This window comes from Dasypus novemcinctus, chromosome 18, assembly GCF_030445035.2.
Source record: "Dasypus novemcinctus isolate mDasNov1 chromosome 18, mDasNov1.1.hap2, whole genome shotgun sequence".
Taxonomy (NCBI): domain Eukaryota; kingdom Metazoa; phylum Chordata; class Mammalia; order Cingulata; family Dasypodidae; genus Dasypus; species Dasypus novemcinctus.
Window position 1 is genome coordinate 49,737,072 of NC_080690.1, and position 24,867 is coordinate 49,761,938.

Sequence of the window (24,867 nt, forward strand, 5' to 3'; positions counted from 1 at the left end):
TTTGAAGGACATCTTTACATCCTTTTACTTTTCTCCTCTCCTTGTCTCTTTTTTTTTTTTTTGTCTTTATTCATTTTTTTCCTTGTCTCTTTATGTAAAGTATATTTCTTTTAGAGAGTCCATGGGTGGGTTCTACTTGCATATCCAATCTGACATTTTCTGGTTTTTAATTAGAATGTTTAAATCACTTACATTTAATGTAGTTATTAATACAGTTGAGTTTATCACCTTACTATTTATTTTTTGTCTCATCTGTCCTTTGTTCTTTTTTCTACTCTTTGTCTTCTTTTTGACTGAGTATTTTTTATAAAAATACATTTTATCTTCACTACCTTTGTTTCATTTTTATGTAGTTGTTCTATGATTTACCACATACATTTTTATTCTCATACAGTTTATTCTCAAATGATAGCAAGCCACTTCATACAGTTTATAAGAATCTTACAATAGTATATTTACATTTGTCCTTTATTGTTTGCAAATATTGCCATATATTTAAATATGTTTATTATTAATTTTGTTTTGTGCCTGGTCTGGACTAAGAGAATGGCCTGTTATCAGATAGCATGGGATAAAAACCTGGCTCTATTACTTACTTGCTGTGTTACCTTAGGTAAATCACTTAACCTATCTGTTCCTCACTGTAAAATGGGAAAAGCAGTTTGGTGGAGGAATAAATGAAATAAAGCTTGATGTGCATGGTTCATTGTACTGTCAGTTGCATATTTAGTTGGATTCCTAGTCCTTCTTAGAGACCAAACACCAAAAAAGGCTCTTAGGAGCAGAGACCTGGAAGTGAATGGGGCTCCAGTTTGAACACAGTGTTGCTTGCTGTTCATGGGCTGACCTACTGTCATCAAGAGATAATAACAGATGACCAGATGATCTGTGGTACTAAGCAGAGAGAGCCCCACTGTGTTGACACCATCAGGCTTAACTGATTTTCAAATAGACTTGACTTTTAAAAGCAATTGTAGTTTTGTAGATAAATTTTATAAAAAGTGCAGGGAGTTCCCATATGCCCCTCTGTCCCACCCCCTCACAGTTTCTTCTATTATTAACATCTTGCAATAGTGTGGTCCATCTGTTATAATAGATAAACCAGTATTGACACGTTATTATTAACTAAAGACCATACTTTACGTATGGGCTCACTCATTGTGCTGTAGAGTTCTATGGATTTGACAAATGCATAATGTCATGTGTCCACCATTACAACTGCATGGAGAATAGTTTCACTGCCCTGAAAAATGCCCTGTGCTTCCTCTTGGTTTCCCCTTGAACCCTTGGTCTGGACTTATCTTCTACTATCTCTATAGTGTTGCCATTTCCAGGATACCAGATAGTTGAAATCATACTGAAATCAGACTGACTTCTTTCACTTAGCAATATGTATTTAAGCTTCTTCCATGTCTCTCATAGCCTGACCACTTATTTCTTCTTATTGTTTGGATGTTCCAGTTTTTGGATTCATTTGTCGAAGAATATCTTGGTGGCTTCCAATTTTTGGTAATTATGAATAAAACTGCTATAAACATTTTCATGTGCAGGTTTTTGTGTGGACATACATTTTCAACTGTTTTGCATAAATACCCAAGGGTGCAATTATTGGATTATATGGTAAGCTTATGTTTAATTATGTAAGAAATGTCAATCTGTCTTCCAAAGTGGCTGTCCTATTTTGCATTCTTTCCATCACTGAATGAGAGTTCCTGGTGCTCCACGTCCTCACCAGCATCTGTTTTTGTCAGTCTTGTATTAAAGCCATTCTAATAGGTATATAGTAGTAGTTCATTATTATAATTTTCATTTCCCCAGTGACAGATATTATCTTCTTTTCATTTATTTTCCATTTCTAAGTCTTTTTTATTGAAATGTCTGTTCATATCATTTGCCCATTTTTTAATTGGGTTCTTCATTTTCTGATTGTTGAGTTTTAAGAGTTTTTGGGTATATTTTGGATACAAGTCCTTTATCAGATATGTATGTTGCAAATATTGTCTCCCAGTCTGAGACTTCCCTTACCATTCTCTTAGTGTCTTTCGCAGAGCAGAAAATTTTACTTTTAATTAAGTCCAACTTACTGAATTTTCTTTCCTGGACTGTGCTTTTCGTGTTATATGTAGTGTTACCCTTGTAACCTGCAACCTTGCTATAACTGCTTACTTGTTCCCAGAATTTTTTTTGTCAGTTCTTTGGGATTTTCTACATAGATAATTATATAATCTGTGAAGAAACAAATGTTTTGTTTTCCATCCTAATCTAAATTCTTATTTTCTTTTGTTGTCTTTTTGCATGAACTAGGACTTGCAGGATGATTTTGAATAGGAGTGGTAAGGGGAGAGCCGCTAGGGAAAAGCATCTAGTTTCTCACCATCCAGTATGGTATTAGCTGTAGGGTTTTGTAGATGTTCTTCGTCCAGTTGAGGACGTTCCCCTCTATTTCTACTTTGCAGACAACATTCATCAGGAATGGATTTTGGATTTTTCAAATGCTTTTTCTGCATCTATGTTTACGATCATATGATTTTTCTTTAGCCGGTTGCTGTGAAGAATTACTTTGATTTTCAAAGGTTGAACCAGTTTTGCATACCTAAAATAAATCCCACTTGGCACTGCCTTGGTTGGCCAGGGCTGCCATGACAAAGACTTCACAACTGGTTGGCCTAAACAAGAATTTATTGTCTGAAAGTTTTGGAGCCTAGAAGTCCAAAATCAAAGCATGCCGGGTCATGCCTTTCCCCAGAGTCTGTAGCACTCTGGTGCTAGCTTGCCGACAATCTTTAGGATTCCTTAGCATCTTTGCCTCCCTCACAAGGTGATCTCTTTCTTTTTCTCTGGCTTCTCCTACCTGTGCCTGAATTTCTCTGCTTAAAAGGATTCAAGCCATATGGATTAAAGCTACCCTGATTCATTCTGGCCTCATCTAAATAGAATCTTCAAAGATTCTATTCACAAAAGAAACTATACCTACAGGACCGGAGTTAGGACTTAAACATTATCTTTGTGGTGGACATGATACAATGTACCAGTGTTGTGATGTGCCCTTCTTTTTCTACATTGTTGGATCCAATTTGCTAATAATTTTTTGAGGATTTTTGCAGGTATGTTCACGAGAAATATTGGTCTGAAATTTTCCTTTCTAGAAATGTCTTTATCTAGTTTTGTTATTAGGGTAATTCTGGTCTACAGGATAAGGTAGGAAGTATTTCCTCTGCGTACATATTCTAGAAGAGATTATAGAGAATTGGTATTATTTCTTCTTTAAATGCTTGGTAGAAATCACCAGTGAAATCATCTGGGCCATGTGCTTTCTGTTTTGGAAGATTATTAATTATTGATTCAATTCTAGTGATAGGTCTATTCAGATTATCTATTTTTTCCTTGTGTGTATTTTGGTAGATTGTGTCTTTCAAGGAGTTATTATCAAATTTGTGGGCATAGAATTATTCACAATATTCCTTTGTTATCTTTTTAATGTCTGTGATATCAGTTGTGATGGTCCCTTATTTATGATATTAGGAAATTGTGTCTTCTTTCTTTTTTTTTTTTTCTGTCTTGGTTAGCCTGCTTATGGTTTTGTCAATTTTATTGATCCTTTCAAAGAACCAGCTTTTGGTTTTGTTGATAGGTTCTATTAATTTCCTATCTACAATTGGTTGATTTCTGCTCTAAATTATTATTATTTTTCTTCTGCTTACTTTGGATTTAATTTGCTCTTCTTTTTGAGGTTCCCAGGGTGGAAACTTAGATTATTGATTTTAGATCTTTCATCTCTTCTAATGCATGCACTAGATGCTATAAATTTCCCTCTAAGTACTGCCTTTGCTGCGTCCACTGATTTTCATAATTTGTATTTTCATTTTTATCTAGTACAAAATATTTTTAAATTTCTCTCAAGACTTCTTTTTTGGCCCATGTGTTATTTGTGTGTTGGTAAATCTCCAAACATTTTGGGATTTTCTACCTATGTTTCTGATACTGATTTCTAACTTAATTCTACTGTGGTCTGAGGCATACTTTGTCTGATTTCTAATCTTTTAAACTTGTTAAGGTGTCTTTTACGTCCCAGGATGTGGCCTATCTTGAATATTCATGTGAACTGGACAAGAATGTGTATTCTGATCTTGTTATATGAAGTATTCTATAAATGTCAGTTAGAAGCTATTGAATGATGATGCTGTTCAGTTCAACTATATCCTTCCTGATTTCCAGCCTATTGGTTGTGTCAATTATTGATAGAGGGGTGTCGAAGTCTCCAACTGTAACAGTAGATTTGTTTATTTCCAAGAAGGAAATTAAATGAAAAATCAGTCCTCCTGAGTGTGAGCTCTCTAAATGATAAGGGCCAGGCACTTGGAAGGAAGCTAGTCTTTGCAAACCTCTGGCATTGAGGTTGTGGGGGGGAGCGGGGTGCTTCTGACTGCAGACACCAAGGAGGATGTCTGATGGAGAGTGAGGCCATGAGGCTGCCTGACTTGCCCACTTCCAGCTTCATCTGGAGGGGTGGGCTAGTGTAATTGTGAGAAGGTGGTCAGAGAGATGAGGTGTGAGTCGTGGCCCCTTCACTCACTATCTGTGACTCTGGGGAAGCTCCACTAACCTTCAGTATTCTAATCTGTAAAATGGGAGTAAAAATTAACTTTGGTTCAAGACATTGTTTTGAGAAAAAAAAAAAGAAACAAAAAAACAGATGAAATATTTTAGCTAAAGAACATAATGGGATAATATTCTGAAATAGTAACCAATACATTCCACCCTCTCCCCCTGTTTCATTTGATCACCTAGTGTACTTACTGCTCTGGTCAAGCAGGTCCAGGGTAGAAATATAGCAGGAGAAAGTGAAGAAGGGAATCTTTTCCTGACCTTCAATTTCCAGGAGACTAGGCCCAAGGGGAGGGCCAGGTTGCGGCAAAAAGCAGAGATTGAGGGAAGAACGGGATGAGGAAGGGCAAGATGTGCTCCCTGCCAGAGCAGAAAACAGTCCCTGAGAGGGGCAGTCAGGGGCAATGGGAGGGGAGGAACCAGGACGTGGAGGATCTGCAGGTTCCTTGCAAATGACCTGGGCCAAGTACCTAGGCCAAGCCCCCGAAGGTAGCACAGACCCAACTGGCTTCATGGGATCCCCGCCTAGAGGCCGGGAGTAAAGGGCCTCATTGCCTGGACCATCTCGGGGCAGCACTGGCTGGATGGTGTGCCTGAGCCAACAGGCCCTAGGCTACCTCGAGGGAGCCTGGGATGAGCTGGACCACCAGAACGGCTCCAGCATCCCTGAGAGCTAAGAGCGCCCAGTCTGATGGAGCCAGTGGACAGAAGCAGAGCCATCCTGGAGATGACCTGCGTGGACTGACTTCCTGGGACCAGTCAGGATGTACACTATTGAGAGGACACCAGCAGGGGAGGCAGAAGGATGAGAAAGTTTCTCTCTGCCCTGCCTCCCCCTGCAGCTGCAGTTGCTGAATCTGAGCTTATAATTTTACCACGTGACTTGAGTGCAATAATAACATGCGTGCAAAGCCGCAGGTTTGTGTGGTGATTTGCCTTGCCCAGAGCTCTCCTGGGTCCCTGCCTGCATTCAGCCCTGCCTAACGATCCCCTCAGAACCTGGGGTCTGGCGATGAGAGAGGGGGCTCCTGCAAAATGGAGTCCCTTCATCCATTCAATACCCTCACGAAACCTAGTGCAGAAAAGGAACCCCACCCCAAGCACCTACGGGGCCCTGTTATATACAGGGAACTTGGGGAGAGGCTGTGGTCCATGGTGGCTAAGGCAGAGAGGAGCTGGCCCTCAAAGGGCCGACAGTCCAGAGGAGCTGACCTGCATTCATCAGGTAAAGGCAGAGGTACATACACCGTCACCAGTTTCCTATCGGTAAGGAGAGATGTGAGCTCTGGACCCACCCACAGGAGGACAGCCTCTCCCCGGCGCCTCCTATGCCTCTTTATGATCCATCATCAAGCAATCGGTCAGTTCATAGCCATTTGCTGTACACCGACAGGGTTCTCAGGGCCCTTCCGGCGTCTTCTGGGAGATGCAGGTGCAGGAGGCCCAGCCAGATGCCATCCTGGATGCGAGTACTGCTGGTAAACTATAAAAGGCTGCAGCTGGGCACACCAATGACTGCTGTTATTATTGTTACTGCTGCAGCCATTGCTATTATCACCACCATCAAAGAAGAAAGAAAAAAAGCAGCCCCTGACTTGGAGGTGGCTGCAGCCCTGTGGGAAAGCTCTGTGCATGGGGGGTGGGGCATCTGAGGGTCTGGGGTCTTTGACTCTTCAAAACCTGGGTGTCTTTAGGAGAGCAGCAAATGGAGGGTAGCATCTCTTGTCCTGTTTTCTCGTTATTTCTGAGTCTCCTTCGCGATGTTGCCCCAACCTGGGGCCGCTTTTCCACTGTTGATTAACATTTTGTTTGCATCCACTTACCTCCCTTACTTCGGCAAATGCCTTTTTAAAAGAAACTTTCTAAAGCTATCACATTTGGAAAACCCATATCATTTGACATAAATAGGACACAACAGTCAGAAAAATGCAGGGGTAGAAAACAATGTAAATTATAGCTGGATTCCGTGCCCTGCCAGAGCCCAGAGCCAGAGGGGGCTCTTCCTTCACAGAGCCCAGCAGACACCCGCGGCTCTCTCTCCTGTGAAGTCGGAGGATGAAAGCTGGAGAGGGAGAACTTTTGCCACCGTGTACCTTAGTGTCGTTTGCCACCCTCGGCCTGAGCCTGTCTGTATCTCTGGGTGTGAGTGGGTATGATGTAACAGCAGTTGCCTCAGCCACACCTTGGATTCCTGCTTCCTTTTGAGGGCACGCTCCGCTCAACTGTCCCTCCTTCACGGTTTTACCTCCCACAGTCCCTCACACCTCTTCCCCAGGATCGCCTCCCAGATGACCTGCCAGTGCTTGTCCCAGGCTCTGCCCTCAGGGGAACCCCAGATAAGATAGTGTCTTGGTAGCACCTAAAGCCTCCTTGTGCCCTCTTCCCCCTCCAAAGGCCTAAGTCCTGCAGCTTCGGCCCATTACCTATTAACCGTGAGACCCAGAGCAGGCTGCTGAGCTGTACTGAGCCTGTGTCCCACATGGGAAATGGCAGTAACCATGCTGGCCTGGCAAGGGTGGTATGGGGGTTTTATATCGCATAGCATAATTAAGGAAGATGGCCACGACGGTTATTGCTTTGAATAAGCAGCAGGCTCAGGCTAAAGGCAGTGGTAGGACAGTGCACATTTGGTAGCTGGCGACAGGTGTGATCCACCTGTGTTTGCAGAACAAACAGGTACATCAGCCAATGTTGGCCCTGGGCCATGCTCCTCTGGCTTTCTTCCTGGACACTGATCTGCACTTTAGGACATTGGACTGGCCTGTGTCTGGGGGTCTTTCCCTGCCTAATGAAGGCTCCTTGGGGCTCCATCCCTGGAGACTCTGGAGACCACTGAGGACTGTTAGCAGTTTGGCTTGAGTGCTTCTGCCTTGTTCTCCTCATCTATGGCCTCTTCTCCCATCCACAGCCCCCCTGTGTGTACCCAGCCCCTGCTCCAGCCAGGCCCAACGGCCCACGGACTCCACTCCCTGAACAACTGTCTGCCCAGGCTTTCCTGCAGAGGCCTCCCCCCCCCCCCCGCCCCCGCCCCCACGCCCCAGGGCTGATGACCTGTGAACAAGCCTCCCTTCCCTTCCTTTCCCTTCCCTTCGGGCTGTGGCGTCCTAGATGCAGGGATCCAGACCTGGTCTCTTTTTCCTGGGCACAGGCCCCCAGTGCAGCAGAAAGGAGCCAATGCTGACAGCAGACATGGAGGCGTCTCTCTCTCCCTTCCTACCTCAGCTCTGCCCTAGGTTTGGCTTAAGAGTTTAATTTTTTTTCTGGTCCCTGTGGACCAGAAATGGCTCTAGGCACTTCCTTTGCTAATGTCTAGCCATACTGGTCTAGTTGCCATTTCTCAATCATGCCAAATGCATTCTAGCCTCAGGGCCTTTGCACTGACTCTTCACTCTGCTGAGAATGCCCTTCCCTGAATCCTCTCACTCCTCCTGTCATTCAGTCTCAGCCTGTGTCACCTCTTTAGAGAACTTCCACGACCACTCTCCCATCCAAAAGCATCTTCTAAAAGCCTTTACTTGTTAACACCCTCCCTCCATCCCAGAGCAGAAGCTTGATGAGAACCAGGACCTGGTCCATCTCACCCTGTACCCCCAGGTGCTGCACAGAGCCTAGTCCATAGTAAGTATCTCCATTTATTTGTCAAGTGAGCAAATGAACCAAATGAGAAAATAAGCCAATTGCCTCTTTTATCCTGCCATCAGCCTCAAGAAACGGACAAGACAGGACAGAGCAGGGCAAACAGGGCAGGGGCTGACAGCAGGTGTTACCATCTCTATCTATAAATGAGACCCTAGTCGGGAGGGTTCAGCAGGAGTGACTGACAGCCTGGAGCTAAGGACACTTGCCTTCTCAGCCTGGGCTACATCCCTGTGCCCGGCTACCCATTCTTCACCTCCCCGAGTGAGCCCCACCGGGCATCCAGGAAGCGCTATCATCTCCCTGTCCTGCCGTCCCTCCAGGCAGGATGGCTGGACTTGCTCTCTGACTCAGGATTCACCATCCCATCCTGCAGTCATGCACGCATACTTTCCTTCATTCAAAGCCATTATAGAACACCTACTGCATAATCCCAGGCACAGCACAGGGCTTGGTGCAGAGACAAACAGGCCACAGACCCTGCAATCGCAGTCTAGATTTTCACACGTGTACCCAGGTGATCAGATTGCAAGAATTTATCAGGAGGAAGGCAGGCCAGTTCCTCATTTTGTAATTTTTTTTTCATTTTCCCCTGTCTTTGAGGTCTGGGGGTGGGGGTCTTCTGGGAAAACAATGGGGTATTATTATAGGTCGATTCACTGCACAACAAACTTAGTTTGAAAATAACTGAGTCAAGATGACATTTTCAGAGTGACTCTTTGAGAAAAGAATTTATTCAAGGATTGATAAAAACTCTCATATGATGGTGAGGGGTTTTTTGTTTGTTTGTTTGTTTTCATATGGTGAAGAGACAGCCTTTCCTTCCTTACTCCAAGTCCAGAGTTTATAATTTGGAGTTATTGGCCTTGGCATTGAACCTGATCTCCCACTCATGCTGGAATCCACCAAAATACTCTTTCTGTTGCTGCAAAGGGCAATAATACCACTTAGCAGAGTGCTCCACGGTCTTCAGTAAGCGGCCTCCTGGTGGTGGCTGGAGAAGGATGTCCAAAGGGAGGGGGCCAGGGCTCAGGTGGACGAAGAAGTTCACGTGTCTGTGGTGGGCATTTGTGGACACCACACTCGACAAACGGCACCGTGGCTCTCACATGGTTTGTCCCAAACTGTGTTCTTTAAAATTCCAGTATTAAAATACATAGGTTTCCTATAAATAATGAAGATCTTATGTTTATTTGAAAAGTTAAACGATCTGGCCACCCTGGGCCTCTCGCTCTCCACCTGGAGTTGAAACACGGCAGTCCCCCAGCATCAAGGTCCTGCTTGCCCCAGTGAGCATCTGCATTTGTAACCGCTGGTCAATAATAAACGTGCTCCCCAAACTTGCCTCCAGAAATATTCCCAGCCAAAAGTCATCCTTCCCCAGTCCAGCAGCTTTGGGAGACGGTCAAGTCACCTGTATTGGCACATTTCTTTGAAGGCTGATGTTTTATCTTGAAAAAATTGTATGACTTTTCCATTTTACTATGTTATATGCCTAAAAAGTTTACTAGATAATTTTTTAAAAAATAAAATGTGTTAATTTTTGTTGCTGTTCCTAAAAAAGAAAATGCATGTGTCCCTCCAGAGAGACATGTCACAGGTGTCCTGAGGTTTCTGGGGCTCCCACCACTGCCCCCAGGTGCGAGCTGCCCATACTGAGAACTCAGGACCCACTCCATGCCGTGACTCGTCAGCTCTTTTGTTCCTTTTTGAAACTGTCCAGGTACTAACTTATTGCTGCTTTTTTACAATCAGAAATCAAACACTCTTTTCAAATCCCCTTCATTTCGGGGGTTGCTCTCACCCTGGAGACACAAGCTCCTCCGGCTGGCCCACGGGCTCTGTGTGGAGAGGAGGCTGTGCCCTCTGCCCACACGCGGCTTGGCCGGCCCATGGCAGGTGCTCCTGGGCACCCACATGTGGGCCGTAGAGCACTGCCCTCAGAAACTTTCGCGGCTTATGGCTTATGAAGGGTTCCGGAGAGTTCAGACGCAAATCGATAGCATGCATTACCAGAGAGCGTGAGCTAACAAAGGTGCTGCTGGGTCATGCATCTTAAAACAGCTTCTTGGGGACTTTAATTGTCGGGATGTTCAGGAGAAGGATATGACCTTACGGGGCTTTTCCAGAATAGAATAGTCTATATATTAAAAGGCAGCAAATGATTCATAACTGGTTAGCGGCTGGGCCTATGGGTCCATGTTTCCCAAGTGAATTTTTTTTTTTCTGCATTGCAAACTCTTACATTAAATTGTGATAAATGAAGAGTGGGGGTTACTCATACAAATCAATGACTCTAGTGTGTGTGTCATTAGCCTGAGAGATGCAGGCAGCGGTCAGTCCCATAAATCATGTGATGATCTGCTGTCTGCAACACGATGCAAGCAAGCAGGCGCATTAGGGAGGTTAAGGAATGAAATTAATCTGTGCATTTTCCTCTCCCCCTGCCTCCTTCCCCATCACCTGGTCATACGGAAAGAATTAAAATCACATGATCCGAACTAAACCAGCTCCAGAACAGTAAATTGGTTAAGTTGGACTTCACCTTTCAACTTCAAGTTAATTATGTATTAGGGGATTAATTTATTCACAGGCACTGGGAAGGGAAATGGAGAACAGGGGAAACCTGCCAGGGTCTCTCATCCAGGTGCCAATGTTATTAATGGCTCTGGCTGTGCCACGGGCTACCTGGGCGGACCGTGGAGTAGGGGCTGTGGGATCCTCTACGGATTGTTGGGTTTGTCTGTAGAGAGTTGGCCACCCCAAAGGGGATGTGGCTGCTGGTGTGGGCCTCCCAGAAGCCCTGACGCTGGGCTGGATGTACCCAGGGAAGCCTGAGCTGCTGGGCTGCTGGAGCATCCTAGAATCTGGGGCTGGAAGGAGCCTTTACAGGGTTCGTAGTCATACCACACTCCAGATGAGAACTGCGGCTTCTCAAAGTGCTTCCTGCCTTGGCTTGAGCACCTCCATGGAGAGGGAGCCTGCCCCCCTACAAGCCGCCCTTTTCACTGTGCCCTGCTCTGATTTAGCCCAGTCCACCCCCTATAGCCTTCTCTTACCATTGTTCCCTCTTGCTGGAATAGCCACCCATTGCTCTGTACACACCTGCTAACCTCTTCCCAGTCCTTGGCCTGCAAGGCCATGCAGGTCGCTAGCCTCTTCTTTTGGCCCTCTGTAGCATCCTCCTACCCAAGCTCAAACAGGAGTTCTCAGCTGGTTGACACAGGTTAGAATGCCAAGGCCAGAAGGACCCTGGGGGCATTTGAATTCAGCCTTATTGTCTACATCAGAGGAACTAAAGCCAGATGGGTGCAGACCTGCCCATGTCACCAACTCCACTGTTAGACCTTTTCCAGGCCCCCTGCAGCCTCCCCTGCTTCCGTTGTTATCTGAATACTCATCTCGCTTGCTCTGCAAGGAGGCGGGAATACAAAAGAGTACAGAGAACAGTCAGTTACCTACATCTCCTGCACCCAGCATTAATAAATATTAACCCTTTCCTTATTTACTGCAGATATTTTAAACCAACAGCACATTCCAGGAATTCCAAGCCCTCTCTCCATTTAAGGTTCCCACACTCCACTCCCTGATCCCATTTTATTCTCTAGACGTAGCCATTGTGAATTTGCAGGATATCCTACTCATTCATGTTTACATACACACACACCTTTATATTAAGCATATGGTATGATTACATGCATATATTTACATCCACTTAATCTTATCTTGCTTTCTCCCATCACCACTGCATTTCCGAGGTTTATCCATAGCCACACCTATAAATCCAACTTGGGTAAATGTATTTCATAGAGGAAAAAACATTTTTCCTTCCCTACTCCCCTTTTGATGGATAGTTACATTGTTTCCTATTTTTCACATGGCCAACAATGAAGCTCAAACATCCCTGTGCATCTCTTCTGGGGCTCACTAATGAGCTTTGTTCTAGAGTTTCATTTGTTCTCCAAATGTGCCATGGGTCTTTCTCCCCAGGGGGACTGAGACCTTTCGTGGTCTGCAGGGACCACGTGTGAAGTTGCCTCGCACAGCACCCAGCCAGTGCCTGGGTATCTTTTCTGGAATGTGCATGGGTGTCTTCCCCTCAGCTCCCCACCGGGCTGGCCCAGACAGGGCCGAGAGCCCTCCTCCGCCAGCTGTGTCCGCTCTTGCGTGTGCCAGGGAGGCCCAGCCCAAGGCCTGCTCATCCCAGACCTATTAAACCTCTCACTTTGTATTTCCTAATTCCTTTAAGAAATCCCAAACCTGTCTCCTTGGATAGAAATAAAATAAATGCAATATCCATTGCTATCGCTTAAACACAAATTATAGTATTTTTTATTAAATACTCTGTTGTCAAATGCTTGACATTCCTCATAATAGATAAAAAAGCAACTAAAACTAGTTATTTTCTGTTACCTTAGAGGCTTGCAACATAGTTTGTATTGTATTTACTTGTTATGTTCTGCTTGTCGCATTTCATTATAAGCACGTGAATTATTTTCCCTATTAAATTAAAATGCAATCTCCCCATCCCCCAGCTGCCATGGGGAGAAACTGGGAAAAGCCAACTGGTAATCAGGGTTACAGACCCTCTGCCAGGGCCCCGGGCCTGCCCGGCATAGGCCAGCTGAACCCCCACACTTAGAGACAGACGTTCAGGGAACCTTCCCCTGTGAGCGGAGACTGTTGGATGTGGCCACTTAGGCTCATTAAATCCCTTTCCTGAGCATTCTTTCTGTCATCTTCACAGCAGCCTTGTGAGGCAGGCAGGCTGGGTCTACTGCACCCATTTTACAGATGCAGAAATGAGATCCCAAGAGAAGGGGCTTTCAAGCTGGGATCGGATTGAGAACAGCGCTCCTGCACCACCACCCCGCCCCCATACCCTGCCACACACTCACGGGAATTGAGGGCTGCCGGGCACCGGGCACTTGGCTGATCATTCCACGTGCAAGACGGTATTTGATGCTAAGAGTAGTTCTCTGGTGTTGGTAGTAGTGTTATTCCTCTTACAGTTTTTTATAAAATCAGGGCACATGGAGGATAGGGACCTTGCCATGACTGCGTAGTTAGTAATGCAAGTGCTGGCATCTGTGCTGGGTCTGCCTGACTTTTAAAAGCCCCATTCAGAAGCAGTAAGGGAATTCACTTTCACTCCTTTGGAGTTTCAGTCCCCTTTGAGGGTCTGATGAAAGCTCTGGTTCCTTTTCATGGGGGGTTGCACATGTCACATAAGTACAGCATTTTATATATCATTTCACAGATTCCCAGACTCTGTCACTCACCTATGGACCTCAGGTTCCAGGTCAGGAGCCTTTCCCTCACTGGAGTTCAAAATGATCCCCTGTTGTTTTTACCCAGCCAAATTAACCAAAACTTGGCCAAATACTCTCTCTGGCAGCTGAGAGTCACCAATCTCAGAATATGAAATAGGTTTGGGTGGACTCTTTCACGGCTGGGACAGAACCTTGTTTTCTTTGAGCCCAGGTGGGCTTAACGAGTAATGGGCCTGAACCTCTCCCCTCGGATTCTTCCACTCTCTCAGCTACTCTGCTCCCTCCACTGCTGCGAGAGCTCTTTGAAAGAAGAGGTAGCTCATTCAGGTCACCTGCAAGCCTCTGAGTTTATCCTGTCAAAAGACCAGGCCCAGTACCCAGCAGAAATTTCACAAAGTCTCAGTTTACTCATCTGTAAAATGAGAAGAATCCTTTCTAAAGATGGCTGCGTAAATGGAAGGGCCATGACTCCTTTATAACTAAGGACTTCCTATGTTCAGGGTTCTCCTGTACCAGGGCAGGAGGTCCTGGTTAGACCTGCTCTTGCTGTTTAGTCTTACAGAGAACATTCTCAGGATTCCTGCTTTATTGATGTGTCTTTCAGCACCAGTCACTCCATCACTCCAAAGCTTTGTAGTAACATAGCACCTCTCATCTGAGGCTCACCTCCCTAACACAAAGCTTCCCAGAGCTGTGCTGATAACACTCAGCAGTGCAGGGAGGAAGGGAGCTGAGAAGGCCATTGGCGCATCAGAAAATTATGCCTCCCAAATGCAACAACAACCTTACCCTGGATCCAAATCAAAGCACTCGTAAAAATCTACAGCAGCCTACAGAGGAAGGAGATGAAAGAAAAAGACTTCGGAATTATTTGGGTAGAAAAGAAGAAGTCCAACAAGAGAAATGAGGTCTTCATACATGGATTTCGTTGGGGTTTGTTAGGAACTGTGTCATTTACTCTACGGGGGAAAAAAAACAACAACATGTCACACATGGATTTCGTTGGGGTCTGTTAGGAACTGAATCACTTACCCCACAAGAAAACACGTTCATCTTAATCCAAGTTCCTGTGGGTGTGAACCCATCTATAAATAGTTTCTTTGATTATGTTAAGGTGAGTCAGGGCATGAGCTGATTTATGACTAGGACCTTCCCCAATACTATTTAAATGAGGCCATACCGAACCGAGATAGGCCTTAAGCTTTATTACTGGAGGTCTCATAAAAATAGGAAATTTGGATGTAGTTATTTAGTGGAACCCAGAAGTCAGAAAAAGTCAGAGGTGGAAACCAAGGACATCACAAGTGATGCAAGCCAGCACCAGGATTCTGCAGACTCCAGGAGAGAGAGTGGCCTGTTGAGATCTTGATTTTGGATTTCTAACCTCATGAAGCACAAGGCAATGAATTCTTGTCATCAAAGCCAGCCTATTATATAGTATTTGACATAGCAGTGCTGGCAAACTAAAACAGGGTCCCAAAATTGCCAAAAAGGCCATGGTGATGATGGCCCTTTCTTCATTGGCCAATGGACATGATTCCAAGAATAGGTATGAATGAGAAAGAGGAGGCCAAGGTAAGGGAGGCAGCAGACCAGCCTTTTGAGTTGGTATAGGCTCTAAACTTGACTTCTGTCTTGCTCATTTGGACAGGCTGTTCGTTTGGGTTCTGTTTGTGTTTTCTTTCTGTGACCACCATCCCTTAAGAAGTCTACACTTGAGTGATAATTAAAATCCACCAGAGATCAAATAATCAAGATGGGTCATTGCAAAGGAATGATGAAGCAGTGAAGAAGAGAAGAGGGGGGAAGGAAGACAAAGGTAGATTAGAGGACAGAGAAGGTGAGAGATGGGGGTGGAGAAAGGGAAGAAAGCAGGGGCCTAGAAAACAGAGCATATCCCTCAAAGTCCTATGCAAAGACATGGGAAGTATTTGGAAACCCAAACAAAGCAGAGAATGAGTCCCAGTAAAACAGTGAAGTGGAGTGCTCAGTCTGTTTTCTGCATTGTTAGGACCACAAGCCACATATCCTGGAATTTTATACCTTTTTCTCTTTGCTGCCATTAGCCATCTCAGACCCAGCTTTTCAGCTTGATAAGGTATTATTGCTGGTCTCAGAGGCAGAATTCCTGTAGTATTTTGGTCAAGCAACTCTGCCTTCCAACAAGGTTTCACATATGACATTTCTGCTTCAACTCTGCTTCAACTGTCTCCCATGCCCTCTCCTTCAGTTCAGAATTTTCCTGATACAGAGCAGTTGGCAGCACCTCCACTATCATGAAGGAACAAAGCCCAGCCCATGCTCCCCTTCCCATCCAAGAAACCCTAGTTGGCTGGCAACTGAGGTTGAAACTGCCTACGGCGGAGGTGACTTCCTCTCCCTGAGGCCAGCACAGTGCTCCCCTGGGATGTGACATTCTCATGGAGAACATCTCAGTGCAGATGAAGGGCTCTCCATAAATCAATGAATCCTAAGTCCACTTGGACAGCACTTAGATAGGTAAATGCATGTGTGTTATTCACTCAGCTAACCTTCCTAAAAAAGATAATACACTCAATATCTCACTGTGCTGACATATTTCTACTAAATTGATAATGGGTCAGGCTTGAGCAGAGTTTAGAGAGTGAATTACCTTTTAGCCATCCCATCAAGTTTAGGGTTGGAGTCACCAACTAGATCATGTTGAGGATTCTTGTTGTCTCAGGCAGTACCTACCATGACTCCTAATGAAATAAAGCATGGAAGCCTTTTAATCAGAGCACCTGCCTAAAAGGAGGAAGCCAGCCAGCAGGAGCCTGGGGCTCTAGGGACCTATTTCCTCTTCACCGGTCAATGCATGAGTGATTCCTTAATTGAAGTAATGATATGCTTACCCTGGACCCAGACACTTGGGCTGCAGGAGACAGGATTTCTCTGGGGCACTGGGCTGGCATGACCTCAGCTGGGGCTACACAGATCCCTGAGCAGGGCTGCATCACTGGAGGTCTTGCCAGTGCCCCCAGGTTAGGGGCCCATTTTACTCCCAGGCCTGTGATAAATCTCTATTGAAAGAAAGCCCTGCAAAAAATGAAAGCTTGTTCTATATCTGAATTCCAGGGTCAGTGTTGCAAAAATAGGAGTTGGCTGAAAATGCAAGTGCTAACGGACTTCTGCCCACCCCCACCACTCCACGTTCTTCCCTCCTCCCCATATCCACCTCCTTCTAAAAATTTAATTAGCACCACTTTAAATATATTCAAATATTAGGACACTCAGAAAAATAAAAATTGATCGAAGCTATCTGCAAAGGATCTCTCTTGCATCCACTTATCCACTTTCCTTTATATCGTCTCCCTTCTTTGGAGATCATTTCCTGATTTTCTTTGGAAACCCACTCTTCTCTCACTCCTGAGACTGAGTGGGTTTTTTCCTCAGCTCACAGTGGACATGAGATTTTGCTGGGATTGGTCAGCATTACTGATTTTCCCACCAAACACAGTGGAACTCAGGACTTTTGCAGTGACAACCAGAGAAAGGCCTTGTTCTTTTTAAATCAGACTTGAACCTGGAGGATGTGTCTTTCATTGTTCATCACCTGAAGTAAAACCTCATCTAAAAATGTGACCCACACAAAGAAAGTGAGGTAGGAGGTTAAGACAGTGATGCCAAGACCCGGGGCACTCCCTGAGAATCTGTCCCATCACCCCCAGCAAAACTTTTTCTGGACTCTTCCATTTTTGAGCCAAGAAGTTCCCTAATCACTTTGACCACTTTAGCTGGATTTTTTTCTGAGAGGCACATGATCTCTAGAAGTTTCATCTTTTCTGATGGCTCATTGTGAAGGAGACAGAGAGGAGATCTGCTATGTCTGGCTTTGCTAAAGTCCTCGCATTCCCGGGATGGCCGAAGATGAGTCTACCAACAGCCAGTCTCCCCTAATTCTTCCCTTGAGAGGTTCTTCTGCTTGCTAGAATAGATCTGATCATATTCGAGATAATTGGATCAAAGGAGATGAAGAATAAGATAATTGGAACCAGGCAATACAGTACATTGGAAGGAACCAAAGTCAAACCAATGATGCCTGAATTCTCTGTTCCCTTGGGTCTGTGTGGATGCTCCCTTGATGTCTGAGCACCTGGGCTTCTGTGAGCCCCACCTTAGGACCCCTCTTTTGGGACCAGTGCCAATGGGGCCATTTAGTGCAATGGAGGCACAGCCATAGACCACACGTCTTCTCACCATCTTCCTGAGCAGGAAGCTGGTGGAGTGCTCACCGCCCATTGTCTACCTAGGTGATGAATGGTTGTTGACATGACTAAACAAAGGTATTATTAGTAGATTACATTTGAGAGGCTGGAGTTGTGCAGAAAGAGGGCAACAAGATCTCTGGGCCTTGCTTGGCTCCCAATTACTCCAGAAAAGCCTAAATCACCAGGTCAGGGATAAAAGTGAATAAATGTTTCTAAATTCTTATCTTAAACACACTTGAGCCTAAAGCTATTTAACTGGGGCTTTAAAAGCATGTGAGCTTCCTGGAGCCCAGCTACCTGCCTCATTCTCTTGCTCTTATTTTTGCTTTTATCCTTTTAGTCTTGAAGAAGCCTAATTAGAAGCTTGAACAGGGCTCTCTCTCCCTGCCCTTAAATCAGTAATTGGCTTCAGTGCAGAGACTGTCAGGAAATTAACACATCACAACATGACAGCTGTTAATTTTTTCTCCTTATTTGTCATATGAATCACCGCTGATTTGCCGGAGTGCATAACAAATTAGTGGGCTGTAATCAGCGGCCTCTCTGCTGTGAGCAGCACCTTCTCATTTTTTTTTCCCTCCCTTTTTTTCCCCTCTCTTTTTCTCTCTCCCCCTAAAGTCCATTACTTCACTGCATCAGGCAGAGACGACTGTTCCTAGGTGTGTCATTGTCAATAAATCAGAATAAGCAAATGCTAAAAGCGCAAGAAGCTCTTTAAACTTTGATGAAGGCTTTTAGTTACATTTTTAAACTTACACTCATAACTGGAATCTTTTTTTTTTTTAAATTGTCACTCCCTGGTAGTGATAGACTGTCAGGTTTCCAGTCATTTCCTCATCTGACGTGCCAGGGAAGGTGGAAATCCAAGTGTCATTTGCACAAGTTCTGGCTGACGGAGAAAGAGGTAGAGGACTTGTTAAGGAAAACATGGTGGGGTGCGCACGTGGGAGGCGGGGTATCAGAGATCCCAGTAAGGTCACATCAAAGGACTTTTCTTTCTAATGAGGATTTGGGGGAGAGACTCAAATGGGAGGTAAGGGGACAGGGCAGATGGAAGAGAAATGGATTCCGGGACCTCGTGGTTCCCTACCATTCTAAGTCTGTACCAGTCATCTGAAAGAGGTGTGAGCCTTGGTTTGGATGCCTTTGTAGTGGCAGCCAGGGCCACTGAGTTCTGGGATTTTATTCCTCCTTTAGCCAAGCAGGAACACCTTTAGTGGGTCTCAAGCCTAACATGTATGGCCTCCAGGGGGGAGAATGGGAAGGGTGGTATCATGTAATCTGGGATTCAGAGCCAGACTCTAAGATTTGCCAAACAAATCTGTGTTCTCAGCATCTCAGCTACTCTCTGCAAGCCTGGACCTTCCTGGTCTGATGAGTCATCTTTTCAACCTGGGTCTGGCAGAAAATGATAAGAGCTTTACGTGTGGGTACATCCTCTAAGGTCTCTTTCCAGACGATTCTCTTGGATGTTGAAGACTGATGTTGAACCTAAAGGTGAGAGGATTTCAGGGATGATTTTTTCCTTTAATTTCTTCTCTCATCCATCCATCCAGGCAGCCAGTCAGCCAGTCAGCCAGCAAGCCCCCCTGAGTGCACTTTACAAGTGCATTTCTGTACTTACAAGAAGGGTGCTATTCCAGCATGTGAATATAGTATGGTAGAGTGAGGGAGGAAAGGATAGGTGTGGTATATACTGATCTAGCTCAAGTGAGGATCCAAGGAGGAAACCACAACCTATAAGAAATAAAATCATTAGACCCAGTCCCCCTCCTCCTACCCCAGAATGCCACCTTGGATGGGATGTAGAGGAAGAGTGGGATGGCCTTGCTCCTCAGCCATCATCACCAGCAGGTGGGTTCTACTGTCCACTATACTAATCTCAACTGCTCTCAGGCCACCCTTTTCCCAAACATTAGGCTACTGACTCTTGTGGTGCATCCCAATTCTGCTACTTGAAAACTAGGTTTAGTTTATCAAGTGTTTGCTAGAACTCATATGTACTTGACACTAGGTTGGGAACCAAGAGTTCAATAAATTAGGGCCGGTGCCCTTCTTAGAAAAACATTGCTACTTAAAAATATTTAACACTCCAGACTCTGCTAGCTGTTCTTTCCCTTTCCAGAGATACCCCATCCTAGAAGAAACACAAAGTTCCCTTTTAAAAAAGAGGCAAAAACCTGCCCTTCAGACATCAGCCTTTTGAATTGGTAGAGCTGGTAGGTCTTACTTCTATGGAAGCCATTGAAATCTTCTGGAAATAAAACAATTGTCTTTTCTCCTTCTTTTCTTGTGATGATTTATTCACATTCAATTTATTTAAATATCATTTGATATGTTACATCTTATAAAAATCTCTGCTGAGAAAGTTTAATGTCATTTTAAGCTCCAAGAAAGGGTTTTTAAGCAAAATACCAATTTTACAATTACTCTGTCAAGTACTAATTTAGGGAAAAAAATCATTTATTCATTATGATGTGGAATGAGTTTCTTTATAGAGACTCAGATTGACAGTGATGAGGACAAGATTCACAAAGCAGCAGTTGTTATGAAATTCCATGACAAACCAGGCCGATGATGAGTATGGAGCCCCTGGCTGATCTAGGTAGGCTCCACAGGAGTAGAATATATTGGACAACCAGGGACTCATGTGCACTGAGATCCACAGGCTGGATGCTTCTGGAGATGATGGCCCTTGATTCAACAAGTATTTCCAACACCCAGTGAGAACCCAATGAACTGATAAATCCCGCCACTTAGGGCTCATGCCAACTCTGACATGCCTCCCATCTCTGTTATCCTTGGCTTCCAGGCATCCAGGCTCAAGGTTCTCCCATTCCCATTTGTGCTGTGCCTGCTTTTCCCTAACTGTACCACATATGCTCTTCTCCATCCAAATTACCATATAGATGCCCTCTTCCTTGATAAACAAGTCCCTCTTAATTCTCTCTTATACCTTCAACTTCCTTGTTTTGCTATAATCAAAGCCATGGTGTTGGTGATACACTCTAGGAATAACTTCCTCTATAAGCCTCCATGGTGGCAACTATTCATTCTTCCAAGTCTGGTGTATATTAACATCAAGAGTTGGTACTTTCTTTGATTCCCAAAGCCTCTTTTACTTCAACTTCCACTCCTGCACCTTTGAGATAGACACCATCTGACTGTGTTTCCCTATAGCTCTTGTGGTCTCTGACATTTACTTTTATCATCAAACTCCATGAGAATGGACTCAGTGCCTCCCTATTTACCCAAAACATTTTCATCATTAGGGGAGATCTCAGCTTCATCTATCACCCATCACTGATACCTTGCAAATGACTTATTTACCTGATAATCACCAGCAGCCTGAACTTCATCCTACTTCAGCCACACAGGTGCTTGACCACCCCCTAGACTATTCCATGCCCCAAAAACTGCTACTTTCTCAAATCTTAAATGGTAGAAGCATTGCATTCTCAGGCTCAACTTCTTGCCATTCTATATCTCTTGGAGATTTCATCCTTATATTTTCTTTGATTTTATTGAGATTTCCGGTCCCTGCATACCAATACTATCTCCCTTCCTAACAATACTTTCTACCTTTGTTTCTTTATCTGTTATCCATTTTCTATCTGACCATTGTCACATTAGTATCCTCCATGTCATCACTCCTTTCTTTGTCCATGCCCTCATTCTGGCACAATCACACTTTTGGGTCAATCTATTTTCCACCTTCTTTACTTCCATCTTTGGTTAGAAAGCCAGGCTGGAGAGAGCCATACTCTTTAGCAAATTGGAGGCTCTACAAATGCAAGGTGACCAGGCTCAATGGAGTCTCAGCAGTTTCAATTTCTTCTAGTTTTCCTGCCCAGTTGTCATTCCAGAATAGGAAATCCTCCAAAGTGATTCTTTCAAAAATTCTCTGTAGTTTTCCAATCTCCTACCCTCCAGCGTTTGCCTTCATCCCCTTCCTTCTCTCCCATTACAATGGAAAAGCCATCCTTCTTCATAGGAAGTTGATCCTCCCCACCTCTACTTTGCTCCATATTTTTTCCATTGTTGCCCTTTGAATACAATGGCTTGATGGATTCCCTTATGCTATATTTTCAATATCTCCCACTGCCTTCTCTTTCCATTCCTACCTTTCAACATTTAAGCATAGATAAATTACTTCCAGATAAATAAAAAAATCTCTTACAGCCCTAATGACCTTCTTGACCTCACAACCAGCCAAGTTTCTGAAAGAATTGCCTACACTTGTCCCACTTTCCCCTTCCCCCCTTCCATTCATTCTTTAACTCACTGCAGCTTGGCTTCTGTTCCATCTCATGTCTCCTCTCATCAGGTTGTCAGTATGGTTACATTCAGTGGGTGCTTTTCAAGTCTTAGATAACCTGATTTTTCTGTAAGCACAAAGGCATACCTCTTGAAAGCTTGACTTCCAAGATACTATGGACTCATGGTATATTTGCTTCCTTTTTGGCCTTAAAAATCTCCTTTGTAGAGGCATTTCTCATAATCTTTCCATTAAATATCTATTCTTTTTGTCTTTCCACTTTATCTTCTCTTGGGACAAGCCCGACTTCTCCTTTGGCTTCAAATGTGACTTCTAAATCTAAGTTTTCTGGGCATTTACTCTTGGATGGCTCATGAGTATCTCCAAGGTTAACCTGCCATCTCTCTCCTGCCTTGCATTCTTTATCTGCCTTGGGTTCATCATCTAGAGATGACCAGAGGTCATCCTGAACTCCTTCTTCTTTAGTACAGCCATTGTCTAATCAATCATCAAATCCTATCAATTGCCTTTTTAGCCACTCTCATTTGTCCCTGCCACAGCCCCATACCACTCTTCTCACCTGATCTATACAAGGGCCTCCTAACTTATTTCCTGAGTCTAGCTTACCAGCTTTCAATATATCTTCCACATTTTAACAGGAAAGATATTTCTCATTCTCACTGCAAGTATGAACTTGCACTTGTGTGACTAGACACCACTACAGAATCTTTCTATCCTTAGCATGGGTTTCAAGATCTTCATGATGGAAACTGCCTGCTTTTCTAGGGTCATCATTTGCCATCCACTTTACATGTTATACATGTTATACACTGGACAATCTGATCTCATTCAGTTTCTTGGAAGTGCCAATTGTTCTCTTCTCTCCAGGCCTTTTCCACTGCCTAGGACATCTTTGTCTGCCTATCTTCCTACTCTTCAGATTTAAGTTTAAATATCACTTCTGTGCAACCCTCCCTAATGACCTTGCTACCCAACCTCACACTGTAGAGAAGGGGGTCTGCAGTCATTTTTCCTGATATGGCAGCTGGCATCGGATGGCCTTGTGGCCATGTCTGTTGCCACACCAAGCCACACTCCCAGGTAGACAAGAAACTGTGTCAGGGCAGGAACCATGTTGTACTCATTGCTGGAACCCAGACTAAGCAAAGCACCACCTTACACAGGCAGGTTCTCATTACCTGCTACTTGATGCCGTAGGAATCAGTGCCCACCATTACAGACCATGGTGTAGGTTTCCATGTCCTCACCTGAAAATCAAGCTATATCTTGGGCTCCAAAGTTTGGAACTAAATATAGTACCTAAAATTTTGGGGAGTTTTCTTTAAATTTTATAAAACAACTAGGTAAATGGAAGTGTCTTTGCACCCTCAAATAGAAACTTTCAAACACCTAGGAATATTTCTCTCTACATGATGTTAACTAGTTGGTGATTTCAATATCTAAGCAGATGTTTGTTTCTGCATAGACATAGCTGGGCTGTGCCCCAAGGTTAGTGCCCTTACACATTTCTGAACCTACCCCTGGTATCCTGGAGAAGGCCTCACAGCTAGAATTCTTTTCATTTCAGCTGTTCTTGAAACCCTAGAATCCACAGAGGGAAGACCTGAGAAATGATTTCTAGACTGGAGCCAAGTGAACTTGGGCAGGATGGGAGGAGAGAGAGAAAGTCAGTTGTTGGAAAACATCAAAAGTCACTCTGTGCTGTTAAGGCAATAATAAACAAAAGCACACAAAACCAAACAAGACAAAAATGCTCATTAGTTGGACCAACCCAGACCACCCACTTTGCTGACTTCACCAAATCGTTGCAGGATTTACTCCACATGATCCCACCCTTCTCTCCTCTCCCCAGGGACAGACAGGACAACTAACTTGAGGAGAGGACTAGGATGGCCCCTCCCAAGTTGCTCAGAGATGGGCTTGGTTAGTAAATCACGGAAGAATTCAGGTGTGGGTGGAGGAATTCTCTGTCTAGTCCTCATGAAGTCCCCTTTGGACAGAACAGAACATTTTTCCTTTAGACCTTGAGTCTCACATGGGGGTTGGGCTTGCCTGTATCTGGGAGGAAGCACAGCATTCTTTGGAGAAGTTTATTCAGGATATAGCATCCCTTTCTAATCAAAAAGAAGCTATTGCTTTCCTATTAAACTTAAAAGAAAGTTAAATGCAATTACAGCATCTGGGCTGGTGGAAAAGAATGGAAGATTGAGTCCTCATTAGCAATCACAACAATCCTTGGGATTGGGAGAGGAGGGGCAGGAGAACTTCACTTTATTTATTCTTTTACTGATTTCTCTGTCTCACCCTACCAGAATGTGAAGATAATGGCTTATATATTGTTCATGGTTGTATCCTGCTTTAGTTTGCTAAAAGCTGCTGGGAGCAATATACCAGAAATGGGTTGACTTTTATAATGGAAATTTATTAGGTTAAAAGCTTACAGTTCTGAGGTCTTGGAAATGTCCAAATCGGGGCATCATCAAGAGATGCTGTCTCACCCAGTTGTAGCTGTGAGTGAACAGGCACAAGGTGGTATAATCTAAGGATATTTTCTCTATGAGCTCAGCTATGGATGATCAGGCACATGGTAGGACATAGTGGCAGCACTGCTGGTCTCTGCCTTCTCCTCCAGGCTTACTTTAACCATGAGCTCAGGTGAGGCCAATCAGTCATTTGGCCTTTCTCTCCCCTCTCTTCCAGGCCTCATCTCTTTCAGCCTCTTAGGGGCTTCTTTCCATGTCTCTGTGCTTTGCTGATTTCTGCCTCTGGTCTCAGGGGTCTCTCTATTTGCCTCTTGAGATTTCTCTGCCTCTGTAGCTTTTTTTTTCTTTCTCTCTCTCTCTCT